The sequence below is a fragment of the Pagrus major genome, chromosome 7 (assembly GCF_040436345.1).
Source record: "Pagrus major chromosome 7, Pma_NU_1.0".
In the NCBI taxonomy this organism is placed as follows: domain Eukaryota; kingdom Metazoa; phylum Chordata; class Actinopteri; order Spariformes; family Sparidae; genus Pagrus; species Pagrus major.
In genome coordinates this window covers 8,610,299-8,625,722 of record NC_133221.1, presented here as the reverse complement: position 1 = coordinate 8,625,722, position 15,424 = coordinate 8,610,299, and positions in this window count along the sequence as shown.

Sequence of the window (15,424 nt, the reverse complement as noted above, 5' to 3'; positions counted from 1 at the left end):
ATAACATTAACAATGGCTTTGTTGTACTAGAACCCTGACCCTGAAACTGCCAGTGGTGGAAAGAGGACTGAAAATCTGTAGTGAAGTACGAGTACAGTTACATTACTGAAATATTACTCAAACAAGTAAAACTACTGGTGTTCAAAGTATACTACAGTAAAAATGCAAACGCTACTCAAAGTATTAGTTACTTTTTAACCGTGGATGTTTAATTCATGCATCAATATCAGGCATTCAATCAAAGGGCTTCCTGTTTACTTACTCCAAACTCCTGCTGTTCTGCTCAGTGATCATGATCACTTCTCCAAACCTGAGCCTGCTGCACAGTTTTGTTTTGTTTGTCCATACACAGGGTTTCCATTGGCCTGTTTGTGATCGAATAGCTATACTTGCTACAAAAATGCAGATGAAAGGTTTAGATATTAATTCAAATTGTGCTCAGTCATCAATTATGATGTGAAAAGTAACTAAGTACATTACATTGTGTAATGCACTGATTATGAGTAAAATTACAGACTGGAAAAAATACTCCTTCATAACTTCATTACAGTAATTTGAGTAGTTGCAATTAGTTACTTCTGAATGGAATTCAGCAGTTATGGAATGTAATAAAGTACATTTACTCAAGTACTCTGCTTCACAAAACAATACAATCTTAAGGTACTTGTACCTTACTTGAGTATTTAAATGTTCTGCTTCGTTTTACTCCCACTTCACTACAATTTGAAGACACATATTGTTATTTTTATTCCACTACATTTATTTGATAAGGTCAATAATTAGTTACTCTCCTGCCGGAGTAACATGTTCTGAAATTAATTTATTTGATCTGCAATTGGATAAAACACTGATTCCGATATTTGGAAGAATGCTGAATATCAGATCAGACAATTGGCTAATAACTGATCGACCCATAGTGTAGCAACCAAGTAAGCAAAACACCAGTCACAAAGTGCGTCACAGTCAAACAAAGTAGTCAAAGTCAAAGTTCATGTCAACATTTATCATAAAGATGTATGATAATTCATTTATGTGTCATACGTATGAGTAGTATACCGCACATCCCGTATGCATCCATTTATTTTACATCATCATGACCTGCAGCAAATCAACCACATTCGGCCTCTTGTCTTGTGTGTGACATTGTGTGTAATCGCTGGCTTATCTTGGATAGATAACGTGTGGAAATATATCTGGATAGTATCTGTGAAAATACACTTCAATTCCCAGGGAGCTCTATTAGGAGACAGGTGCTCATTGAAGACAGAAAACATCTGGTGAACACAGGAGAAACCATGGCAACGGTGCTTGTTTTGCTGCTTGGTGTTTGAGGCACAACAAAGTGTGCCAATCCATCACCTGGACCCATGTATTTTTAATATCAGTAGGGCCGCAGTCACACAGTAATGTATGCGTGGATCACCTTGTGACTTTTTAGTAGCTCTGATTGGTGCTTGTTTGTCTCATACATCTTGTTGACAAGCTACATCATTTCCTATTCATTTATACAGTCTGCGAGTGCAACACTTACATTTGTAGCTACAGTTACTACTACCAGGATTCAAGGATTTAGAGGTTTTTTTGTCGTGCACAGAAAACAGTGTGTGCTGTTTGGCATGTTCACAGGCTGCGCTGCGTGACTTGTGTGAAAGATACGCATTAAATAAGGATAAAAATTCAACACAGACATATGTTAACATGTGAGAATGTAATATAACGTACTACAGCAGTGATACATCATCGCAAGCAGATGATAAATGCGGGTTTCATAATTTTTTCCTCATTTTTGTGTGTTGTTTATGGCCAGTGTGTGAGCATGTGTGTGTCTTTATGGCTCTGTGCACAGCATCACAGGATAAAGACACAAACTGCAGCCAGCTGATATAAAACGACACCCAGCAGTGGCAGCAGTGAAGCCAAAATGATTCAATAAATGAGAGAGGAAAGCCACGGCACAAAGCTCTGTGAAGCCGACTGTTTTGTACTTCAAAGTCTGGCTAATATCAAAAACAAGGCCGCTCGAGCTGCTGGCAGTAAGGATATATTTCAGACAAAATTTGGCAATTAAAGGCTTGTTGCGTTGTCTAAATGGAGGCTTCCTGTCAAATACGTGCAATGTTTGCTGCCAACGGGAACACTTCACCGGTGGGCTTAAATAAGCACTTAATTTTCAAAATATGGGCTATTAGAAAGTCTGTCGTCCTGATGTGGCCTCTTACATCTGACCTCATACACTTCTGTGTTATATTATGACATTTTGTTTTGTGAGAACCATCTGTGGGCTGGTGTAATCATGTTATGAATGGCTTAACTATAATAATAAAAAAATGAATAATAACAAATGCGCAAGGACCACAATTAAATTATGTTCAGCTATAGATGCCCTCTCCTTTTCTTTTTTTAATGTAATGTAATACAGGCAAATGCAAATAAACACATGATTATGTGATAACAATATATCCAGATGGACACAAAGAAAAGTAAAGAATAAAATAAAATGAAATAAAATAAAGGTTTAGTCTGGTTCCTTCAGTAGTTTTTTATAATTAAATTGACAATCCCAGTTTATCATAAAAATAAAAAACTGAAAAAACCATAACACGCATATTTCAATTCTTCTTCTTCTAAGTCCCTTATTTTCTCCCATTTTATATTATGTTGTGCTGATTTGTAAAAGTTTATAGCTTAGTTTTATCTTTCCAAAAGGAATTGGCTTTGCAATATATATTCTTTTATTGTCTTGATTGAGCTTTAAATATGCCAGTTTTACTCACAGAATAATTCTATTTAATATCTGAAGACAGTTTTCATCCATCATCCCCAACATAAAATTTTATGGTGTAAATTTGAAATGAATGTTGAGTGACCTTAGCCAATTTTGGATATTGGTCCACAGACATGCAACATATGGACAGTTAAAAAAAAAAGAAAGAAGAAGAAGATGCAACTACTTTTCTCTGCTTCCTCCTTTACAAACTTTTAGGGCCCTCTGTAATAGCTTACCTGAGGAACTTAGGCCGTAAAATTCACTGCTATCTCTAAAGACTCACATTTACTACATCTTATCTTAATTATCTTTATTGTTACTTATTTTATGTACTTTTATGTATTATGGTAACTTGACTTTTAGCTGTTTTTTAGGTTTTTTTTGTCAATTTACTCATTGAAGCTTCAGAGAAGACGGATGCCAGTTTGACGAGTAGGAATACATCATTTTCTTTCCAGGTTTAGCTCCTGGCACTCCAGGGCTGAGTCAGCAAAGAGGGCTGCTACCTTAGCTGCACAGCTGACCGAGCTAAATACCCACTGTAGTGGCAGCTACATTCAGCAGCAGTTGGTTAGCTGTTACTTGAGCAACAAAGCTACCAGTATCTGTCCATCAGGAAACTGTAACTCCTCTCTGTTGTTCTCGTACCCGGTCAACAGTAGTTAGCAGCGACAATAAAAGATGTATTGTCCAGAGTGGAGACAGAGCAGTTGAAGGACAGCAGAGGGAAAAACCGGAGGATATTTTCTAAATAAGATACAGTTCACCCAAATCAGTGAATAACACTATAAATGTGTTGTTCACTAAATATGTTTTGTTACAGTACAGAAATAATGAGAACCAGCCCCCAGAAAACACACCACCCTGGAGCATCCTTCATTATATACATCCATGGCAGTATCACATAAATTAAGAGAGCGCTAATTGGACAAAAAAACGAGTACATGCTCCCAGGTGGAGGATGAGTCATCAACAGTTTTATTATTAATGTTTTCCAGGAAACAACAAACTCTAAAATACCATTAGATTAGAAAACTACTTTTTGTTATCGTCCATTTTGGGCCTGACACTGGTGTAAATGTGAGATAAGGGGCGAGACAGATGAAATAAAAATACTTTAACACTGATCTTGATGTTACAGAATACGACCCAACATTATGGAAAGTGTCACGATAAAAAAATGCTTTTTACGTGTTTATCCATCAGTAATAATAATGATCATAGTTTTGTACTTTTCAAATGGAGTTTTGAATGCAGGACTTTTACTTGATTACTTTAACATCGTTGTATTGCAAATTTTACATAAGCATAAAATCTGAATACTTTATGCTTGTTCTGCTTTACCTCAGAGGAAACAAACAAAAGACAATACATACGGTTTTATGAGGACTTAATACAATATGACAACATAATACATCTTCTGCCCAGTTGGGAAAAAATTCAAGTCAAAACAAGTTCCAGCCTTAAAGTAAAATTAAAAAAATTATTGACTGTGAACTTAAAAAATCCCAGATGATTTTCTAATGAAGAATTAATAACGAAGTGATCAATAGCATGCATGGTTGTGTTGTTCTTCCTCTGTTGACGGAAATTCTTCTCCATGCACTCATCATTGATCCAACAGTGTCCATATGTGTGGCACTGAACAAAGGTAAAACCTGTCAACTCCATGACAGAGTCAGCTCTCTCGGGGTTTTTGTGGTTACCTCGATCGCATGACCGGATTGTGAGCACAGGATATCCTCATTAAAAAAAAAAAAAGAAAAGGCATCCTCTTCTAATTGCTCAGCTTTGTGACTTCCTGGACAACAAGCAACCATATCCTCACACTCACCAAACATCCTCTCTACAGTGTTCCCAATAATGGCATGACTCATCGCTGAACACAGATCATGGGAATGTCTCATTGTATCAGTTCTATTGTTGTCATCTCTGTTGTCTCTATGACCTTACTTTTCTTCATTTTGCTAAGAGGCACTTCGTCGCTTTGCGTTTCCCGGAAATATATCTTGAACTATTTTCCCAGAAGTTCCCAAAGCTTCTGCTGACCACTGATACATTCAAATTTGTATAGGTTACTACCATACTGACTTTTTAACAAAAAATGTGTCAGCTCACGTTCACATTACATGTTTATTACCTGACTTTTACATTGGGAGTTTCAGGCCAGAAGGCCACCAAGCCAGTGACTGCAGTTCGAGACTGTGTTTCAACATTTGCAAGTGTGAAACCACTGGATATCTTTGAGAACACCTGTGAACCATTTCCAGCTTTGTTTGTGGTTCAAAAAACAGGCACTTGTAGCCAAAACATGATGTTTTCCTAACCTGAATCTGGTAGTTTTCTTTATGCTAAACTGAGCTACAGTCAGAGTCTCCAGAGAGACACAACAGACACAACAGTGTGATCAATCTCATCTAACTCTTGACAAGGAAACAAATACACATATTTCCAAAATATGACTAGGCCTTTTAAGGAATAGTTCAGCCAAAAATGGAAATTTGGTCGGTATCTACTTATGCTTTGTCCACACTGGACGCTTATGTAAAGCGTGGCGGCTGTGTATGTGTGCACACAGGCAGTGTTGCTGCTGCAGTGTGGCTCCGGCCTGCCCTATCTGTCTACATGGAGTTTGCCTTTGATAATTATCAATAAATTTGATGACGTGATTTTCCTTTAACCCCATTGAAAGAGAGAGAAAGAGGGAGGGGGAAAGAAAGGGAGAGTGCAAAGGAAAAGTTCTGCCCTTCAGTGTTCATGTCTGTGACATATCCTATAGACACAGACATCAAAACTGTAGTGAAACATTGGCATGATGTCGATTTGACTGTCTACAGGTCGTTTTATTTTTTGCTTATGCCGTGGTAATAATAGGCGAGACTCCAAATCTCTAGATGAGACGGCACTGCAGCAACACTTGACACATGCAGCAAGTGTTTCCAGCCTGTTCGGCTCATGCTATGGGAAAGTCAGGTGAGGTTCTGTAATCCACAATAGTTAACGCTATAAGCTTTGCAGCTATAGGGAAGATTTCAGCTTTAAACAGCATTTAAATAACTTCTTTTCAAATCACTTTAGAGTCTCAGGGCTTCTGGAGACTTGGACTACTCCGGATGAGCTGTATGGAGCCATTTTATGTTTTTTAACAGCTATTTTCAACAAAAGGCCCCGTTTGCTTCAGTTGTTTAGCAGACTGCTGCAACACTGGTTTGCTGTGAAGCTCCAGACATCAAAACTTCACCAGACTTTATTTCTGCACTGGGGTGAGTAGATAACAATATGACTGACTTTTCATTTTTGGGTGAATTTATCTTTTAAAGGTTGTTAGTGAAATACAAGTATTTTTATCAGTGACAACGAGGAAGGATATGTCTCTATATCTGGGTTGTATAAGCTCTCATAAAAGATTTTATTACCTGACACTCAGTTAGTAAAGCCAACTAAATTGTTACACTCACTTCGGCTGACAGCACATTATTCATGTCAGTCTGATCCTCACATCTTTGAGCACTCTTCATCTTATAAAAGACACACTGATGCTCGGCCTATTTTTGGCTCAAAGATGATGACTTTTTGTTCAAGCAGTTTGGCTGAGCACTATAATTTGTTTCTCGCGCCTTGCTCTCCCGTTTATAGTTTGACTTAAGTGGGTGTTTTTTGATATTTCTCTTCGCCTGGTCAGCCACAGTATCACTCCCAGACAATAAGCTGCAAGGTTTAAATCAGTATGTGAAAATAGTTTCTTAAACAGAAACCAAAGAAATCACGCCACAAAACCACATTTGACAATGAGCACATATAATAGACATAAGAGATGATGAAAAGCATTCGTGTAAACCTAAAACAGATAGATGCTCTCACTGGCAGCAAATTAAAGCTAAATAAAGCCAAAAAAAAGATGTTGTGATGATATGAGAGAGTTGTGATCGCATCTCAGAGCTAATGAAACACCTTTTTGATGTGAAAGATCTCAGCTATCGATCCCAGATGCAGCCGCAGCCTTGTCTTGGTGAAAGAAAAAGTCAGTATTACCTTTGTGTTACAACTATTCCAGTTAATTAAATTCTTTTCATTCTGAGTTTTCTAAATATAAACTCACATCCCTGTCCCAGATACATTATGGTTCTACCTTCAGCTATTAAACTGTCAGTCCTCATCAGGTGGATTGAGGATGCCTCAAAGGCAGAAATGTCCCTTATTTGTCATTTGCACCTCATGAGATTTCATAGAAGAGATTAAAATAGGAAGCGTTGGAGCATGGTTTTATTTTACTGCACAGTAGCTTAAGTTTCCGTTTAAATTGTGCTCATCAGAACGCAGACAGCCAAAACACACACACGGACATCATGATTCTATTTGGACGTCAGCAAAGGTGCTGAGAACTCATCTCAGTTGTCACCTTGTAAAATGTTGAACTCAAACATGTGATGTGTGAGGAAATTCACAACAAACGCCGCACAGCCGCTCCTACTTGAGAAAAACACAGATGATTTTTTAAATGAACTTGTCCACCGAGCCTCCAGGCTCAGATATCCTGTTTGTAACTGTGAGCTAATGTCAAGCAGAGGTGGAAGAAAGACGTGTTATCTCATTTGGTGAAATATTTTTGAACTGAGCATGAGGTCTTTGGATGATGTGAATCTCGTGGCTGCTAATAAAACACATCATCTGTTTTGGAGTGTTGGCGTGTTAGCAGTGAATGTGTTTGTGTGCGCCAGTGGTGGACACATTACTCAGAACCTGAAAGGAGCCAATAACTTTTTTTTCTTTTCAGTCTGAAATACAAAAATTGTAATATGCATTTCAATGCAACATGAAAATGTTATTTATGGACGGTGATCTATAACAATGAGCCGCTCCAACTACAGTTGTCACCAGCTGTCAAGCACCATTTGGGTGTTTTTTATCCTTTGACCACAAGAGGCGGTAAAAAAGTGAATTACAGTATGCTGCACCACAATGAGGCTAAGACTACATTGCACTAGAAAATGTACTTTGTGTTATTTTAAGTGTTTCCATAAAAGATTTATTGGTTTTACAGGAGGAAAGACTGTGTTTGGTTGGTCAATAAGAGTATCACCTTTAAAACACATGTGATCATCTGATCCATTGCTAACATCAAATATGAATTTAAGTTTATGTAAAGCACAACTGACATTTCTGTAGCACTTCAGTGAACACAGTTACCTACTGGTGTGCAGACGTGCATAATGAACATTTTTCACAACAAACAGCACACAGAGAAGCACTGTGGGAATTTGCATGAATAACCAGCTTTGCCTTTTTGAAGTCTCATGCTTTGGTTTCCAGTCTAAAGTCAACACACAGCCCCGTTTCTGCAATGTTCTCTGTGCCTGAATAATTCAATATTGCTCACTGTCTGCTCCTGTTGTGTACTGCATGGTTAAGAACCAGTGAAGGGGAAGGCTCAATGCATGGGGACAGGCCTTGTTTTCTATGCCCGCAGCCAGGCGTGCGTCTTATGTAAGGGTGGGGGTGGGGGGTTGGGGTTAACATCCAGTGCATGACAACTCCTGTCGCTTTGTCATCATGTGTCTTCTTCAGGCCTACCCTCTGAGTTCTGTGTGTTATGACCTCACTGACACCCTCATTTAGGTTAAAATCATCATCACAAACTCCATTTTGATATTTCAGAGTCAGTCTGTGTTTCCATATCAGCTCATTATCTTTATCTCTCTCGTCCCCACCCCCACACACTCCTTGGTCTTCTTTTAACAGGCAGACATTTTGATGGGACAATCATGATTTACATTTTAGACTTCTTAAAGGAACAGTTCACCCAAAAGTAAAAAGCTCATTATCTGCTCGCCCTCATGACAATCGGAAGTCGGGTGAAGTTTTAATTTCTGGAGCTTCACAGCAAAACAGCGTTGCAGCATTCTCCTACCTTTGACCTTTGGGCAGAGCTTGCAGACTTGGTGCTAATCTAAGTTAACCAGCAGCTGGCTTTGTTTAAAATATAACTGGAATGGCACTCAGTAGACCGCATACTACTGCCAAGGCCCAACAGTCCCCTTTGGTACTCACACCAGCCACCTACTGTAAATACAGTACACCTGATTGTTTCATCAAGACCCATGCATTATTCTGAGAAATCAATGAAAATGTTGAAAAATGCAATGTTAAAGATCAATACTAAAGAATGGATCCGTCCCTTTATTCTGATCCACACCAAAGTTTAATAGGGCCGTGACTCATCTTCCATCCAAGTTTCGTGGAAATCCTTTCAGTAGCTTTTGTGTAATCCTGCTGACAAACCAACCAACCAGCGAACAGACAGACACAGGTGAACACAAAAAAACAAAAAATCAAAACATAAAAACGGCTCCGTACAGCTCATCGGGCTTAATCCAAGTCTCCAGAATCTCCAAGATCCCAAACTGATTTGAAAAGATGTGATTTACACCCTCAACGTGCCGTCGAGCTGCTGAACCCACTTCAGACCAGGTGCATTAACACTTTAGCTTAGCAGCTGCAGTGAAGATTTAGGCTTAAAAAAAGGGTTTAAATAACATCTTTTCAAATCAGTTTGGGATCTCTGGACTAACATAGACTTTGATTGCGACGAGCGAGCTGTATGGAGCCATTTTATGTGTTTTTCTGTTGTTTTTTTTTTTACGTTATAAAACAAGTCCCCATCTACTTCAGTTATTTAGGAGAATGACAACACTGTTTTGCTGTGAAGCTCCAGTGGACTATGAAACTTCAGCCGACTTTCCATCAGCATTGGGTTGAGAAGTTAATGATTGAATTTTCATTTTTGGGTGAACTGTTCCTTTAACTAGCACCTTACTATTATGCGATTTTACATGATTATTTTACATGAGCAAATGTTGTTTGTGAATGCACAATATACACAACACAGATTGTACTCATTAATATGTAGATGCAGCTCACTACATCCATTACAGGTTTCTCTAAAAAGACAAGATTTGAAGCTGGCGTCCTGCGAGACATCTGGAATATGAGGATTCAGCTGGTAACTCCTGCATTATTTAACAAAGCCTGCAGCCATCTGATCGTTCACACGTGTACATGAGTCTGTTTCTCATGATTTTACAGAGACAAACACTGTGCCCCTCCGGTGTGTCTCAGAATTACAAACAGCCATTGAATTCATCGTTTTGCCGATAGGTCTTTGTATTCCACAACGTCGAGATGTTTCTCAGCCTTTTCAGGTTGTCCGGTAATGAATAAATCCTTTTCATGAGACTGAAACACAGCTTTTCATTACGCATGACCTGATACACTGATCAAATGTTCAGCAATATGGCCGAACACAAAAGAAAAGAAAAAAACACAGTGAGGCCGGGTGGTTATTCTTTTTTTTTTTTTTCATGTGGAACAAAATAAATCTTTCTAAACTCCACTGACCAGCTGTTCAACTGTGTTGCACTAATCCCTCTCACATGCATAAGAAGGTAACTGAAGGCATCAGCCTGCCCAGTACACATGCTGCTGGCTGACTGGACTTCACAAAAACATTTACTTGAAACAAATATTGTTATAAAAACAATGTGAAATGTGAAAACAATGAAAACAATGTCAAAGATAATTATCACTGCTATCTCCTTCTCCCCTCAGCTTTACAAAGCTTTACAACAAGTTTTCAGTTTATTGTTTCGTTGTCTGGCTGCAACTTTAATGATGTGGTTCACTCTCACTTCTCTCTTTCTGCCACAGCAGGCAGATGTTCTTCAGCAAAAAAATTAAAAATAAAAAGCCCTGAACACTACCTGCTCAGCACCAAACAGTAGTCAGATACAGTTTGTGACAAGCATAACATAGTGGAGTATTTAGCAGCTAAAGAGTCAGATATGTCCCTCTGGAGTTGGTGGAGACCAAAAACAGAGCTAAAAGAAAGATTCGTTGCTTCGTAACTGCTCGATGTGTAAATAATCAACTGTTTGCGATATGTTTGTGTTCACAGCTTGTCTCGCCGCTCCAAGGAGGTCAAAAAAAGTTATTATTGCAGGTTTAACAAAAAACCTTTCATTTTTTCAGCCACTAATTTTAGCATAAATCTAGTTAAGAATCATCATTTACAATAATCACAAAATAAAAAAGGAAACATTTTTGCCTATAAGATTATATTATGGTTCTATATAATATATCATTATGTGCCCCTTGCTCATCCCCTTCCAAAACCAGCACATTCTCACATTCATAGGTTGATGTATCAGTGTAACAGCGTTATACTGGACCTTAAATAAATCACCATAGGTAAGAGAATATTTTGGGTGCTGTGATTCAGTGAAACACATTGATCTAGCCCAGCATGGTCTCTTTGTTGTCACCAGTGTTTCTGACCGCCACTACAGATCAATACAATGTTTGACTTGCTGGTTAATATTTAATTAATGTGCATTGATTGTGGACTGTGGCATTCCCGAGCTTTGGACGGCCAATTACTGTCACTCATAAAACTAAACGGTCTCTGTTACACAATTCCTGAGGAATTGCATTCATTATTTCACCAGTTGTTGCTGTGGGCCTCGCCTTTATGTACAACTCATAGTCAGGCTTTTCTCATTTGTCTTAACAGAGTAAATGGGTACGTGTTACTATTTACTTTCTTTTCTTGTGAAAGGAACAGTTTGTTCACATTGCTAAATCTTGTTTAAAGGCACCAAAATGAACAGGGAGCGGAGTCTGAAGTTTCTGTTGAACACTGGAGGATAAAGGCCTTCATTATGTCATCTGTTGACAGACATGTCCCTCATTCTCCTGTTGGGTAACTCTTAAAGGAATAGTTTGAAAAGGTCATATTATGCTCTTTGGGGTTTTGCCTTTACTTTATTGTGTTATGTAGCATTTTTGTGCATGTAAAAGGTCTGTAAAGTGAAAAAGCCCAAAGTTCACGCCAAAGTGAGTTACTCTCTCCCACAGAAAACACTGCTCCTGCACTGCCTGAAACGCCTGGTTTACATACATATATATATATATGTATATGTATTATGGAATATATATGCTGTACTGCAGCCATGGTTACCAGCTGTAGCGGCATTATTTTGGATCACACTACCTTGCTTGGCATGACCCGCCCTACTCTGCCTCTGATTAGCTACATCCTGCCCAAACCTAACCCTAACCCTAAAGCTAACCCTACCCTATAAAGCTATAAACACATCAAAAAATAGCCAGAAAATTCAAATTTTTTGGAACTGAGATGTTTATTAAACCTTTTAACAAAATCATCCCAAAAAATGTTGCCATATCATTTTGTTTATGATATATTTTTTGTATCACATTTGATACATTGGGCGTTTTTGGCAACTTTTTGCTCACAACAATGTTAATTTTAGATACAAAACAAATTATGCCCATAACATTTTGAAAACATAAAACATTTCAGACAGTTTTTCTCTTTGTTTTGTTTTTTACATAAAACTTTTCACAGCCTTTTTATTTCACTTTGTGGTAGGCACAAAAACAGTTTCTGTCCTTGTTCAGGCAAAGATGCACCTTACACTTCTGAGATGTGATTGCCGGTGCAGTGCTTGCATCTCTGTCCTGTGTTGTTGTTGGGACCTCAACTTCCATGCTTGTCTGGGCTACACTTTCATCTTGATGCTCTTCCTCATCACTGCTATCTGAACTTCCATCATCATGCATGGCCTGAGGAGTCCATTCCTCCTCATCCTCCTCATCATCTTCCCCTAACTGCTCGATGTCACTTGAACTGCCATCAACTATCGTGTTGATGACATTTTCAATGTTCTTTCTTTTCCTCTCTTCTTCCTCTATTCTTTTTGACATCTAAAATTACACACATAACAAATTGGTCAATATAGCATAGCGATTATGATTTCAGAGGAATTGTTATTGTGAAAATACCCAAAATGTATTTTAAGATGGCATTTCAGTCATTAATTAGATTAATTAAATCATCAAAATAGTGTGTGTTTGTATTGTGGTAGGCATGATTGTATAATTACATTATAAAAATGTCACATGACCGTTCAGGGATAAAGCACCTTATACCTGCAGTATCAAATTTGATACACACATTTTTAACACGATTTAACTGTAATATAAAGAATGAATTATTAAGTAATTATGCATTGTTTCAATACAAAAACTATAAATATGATACAAATGGTTATATAGGGTAATGTGCAACTCTCATCAAAGATTGAACAGAGGCGAGATGTCGCACCCCGTAGCTGAAACGGAGTGTCCAAGACACAGTGTGAAAAGGGGTCCTGCAGCAATGCACCATATGAGAAAAATAATGTGTTTTTTGAAAATTAAAGTATGTAAACCTATTCTACAAGGACCCCCAAATAAAAGTATAAACCTGAAAATTAGCATAATCTGAACTTGGGCTTTAACACCAACTTGAATGGTCACTAATGAACACACTGCATGTTTTCTGTTTAATCTGTACAAAAGCTGACAAGTTGCAGTTTTATAGATTATGTACCAGACTATATGTTGACTGAGTGCTTCTGTCTATAGCTTCAATTTTACTACTCAGACATGGGAGTCGTATTAATCGCAGCATCTGAGGGTGAGTGTTTAGATCCCAGCTTCTCCTGTCCACATGTTGATGGTCAGGCCAGTACGTTGCATGTTAGATTTCAGATTTCAGATTTATCTTTTAAACTTTGTTTGGCTTCTTTGTTAATGAAATAAAAGACATGTAACTGGAAACAGAATATAGAACAAATACACATTTTTTCTTTCTTTTGACATGTTTTTATACATTTTTACAAAATGTAAATTTGCCTCTTTTAAAGGATATCATTATCAATTATTGATGTGCTGTTGACTCCACTTTTTAAATAATTGTTACAGACTGTGGCTTTTGTGCAACAATACTGCTGTTGTGACTCTAATGCCTGAAGACTAAGAGTTAATTCACTCACATAAAGCTTTAATGTATGGAATCAGGTTTTCATTGGTTTCATCACTGTCTGTATGTTCACAACAGCGCCCTAGATGTGTGTCACGTTGGGTGGCCTGCAGCTGTTTGAGTTCTTCCCTGAGAATGTCATGTGATGTGTGACAGGCAGCACAGAGCCCACTTTTCAACACATCCAATGAATGATAGATTGAGCGTCATGTATGTTCTGTTTTCCGTACACACAGACACACATGAATCGAGCTAGTTTGGACCATGCAATGAAAATAGAGAATGACGGTCACATTCTAGCAGTTGAACACAAATACCGTCTATATGACAGGCAGCAGAGGTAAAAGTGACACAGTTGAATCACTATGAACACTCCCAGCACTCAACATTGAGATGAAATGGGATGGAAAGCTGCCTTTCATTCGCTGCTATCCAGGCCACTGCTCTCGCAGCCCGTGGTAGAGTGCCAGTTTGTGTGCTTTATCTAGGCAGGCAGGAAACACAGAGAGTCTGTCTTTTCCCTGCAGAGGCATGTGTTTCTCACCTGATCCCTCCTCGCTCTTTCCAAACAGCAGACGCCTGAGAGAGGAATATTTGCATTATTGCAGATAATGTTACTGATAGACACCGACAAAGGGTCCTTTCACTGACTGAAATCAAATTAGTTTGACTTCTTTTTTAAGGATTGTTGGAGGAAAAACAGTTTCACCTAAAAAATGTCAACTTTTAAGGGAAAAATCATGTCTGAGCTTCTCCAAAAAAATACATCAGCCTGCTTGTATGAGTAAAAGAGGAGACAATGAGTTTGTGAGAGGGTTGCGTCTCTGAGTCACTTTGGGTGACTTCCTCACATTGATCAGTCGAACTCTGCCTCAGCAGAAAGACGCTTACAGGAAGATGATGGAAGTTGATTGATTTAGGGTTATTCCTGAAGTTACTAGTTCAGATGCACAGTACTTCAAAATGCATGTTTTAATTTACCCATAAAAGACTAGACACAGTCTTCTACCAATTAAATAAACTCCAAGTACTGGCTGTTAATGCATCATAGTAACTAAGTACATTCACTCAAATACTTTACTAGAGTATAATATGGAGGTATTTATACATTTATCTGCATCTTATAATTTGTTTTTTTTTAGATTGAAATTGTCAATTTCTATATCAAGAAGTTAAAAATACCTTAAATACCTAAATTTAAGAACATTATGCTGACAATACGTTTGGACTAATACAGATATTATCATTAACTGAAGGGTGAGAATAAGGCTGAAGGAGTTAAAGGGGATCCCTGAGTGATGTATCGCACCCCCTCTATGCTGAACATGAGCTGTTGCCATCACGACGGAGGCGCAGGATACCACCTTTGAGGACTTCCTGTGCCCAGAGATCCTTTATACCCTCCAGCATAGCTCTGTTAAACAAATCCTTGTGATATGAGGTGTGTGTCACCTGCACTTTGGTATATTTATATTATCTATTGTTGGTGATGTTATGAAGCACTTTGTTGTTAAATGTCTGTCTTTGATTGTAATTGTTGTAATGTTGTGGTTGTGTTTGTTTAACAGTTGCCACAGACACAAAAAGGATTTCCGAAAGGATAATAAACAAAATGTAGTGTTCCTGCCTACTACTACTACTACTATTATCAAAAACAATGATAATCAATATTTTATAGGCTATTATTAGTGTTATTATGCTGCAAAGGTCCAAATCAGGTTGAAAACTGTGCACCAGGGAGGAGAAATACTGTGTTTAGGTGTGTTTGTGACAGAAAA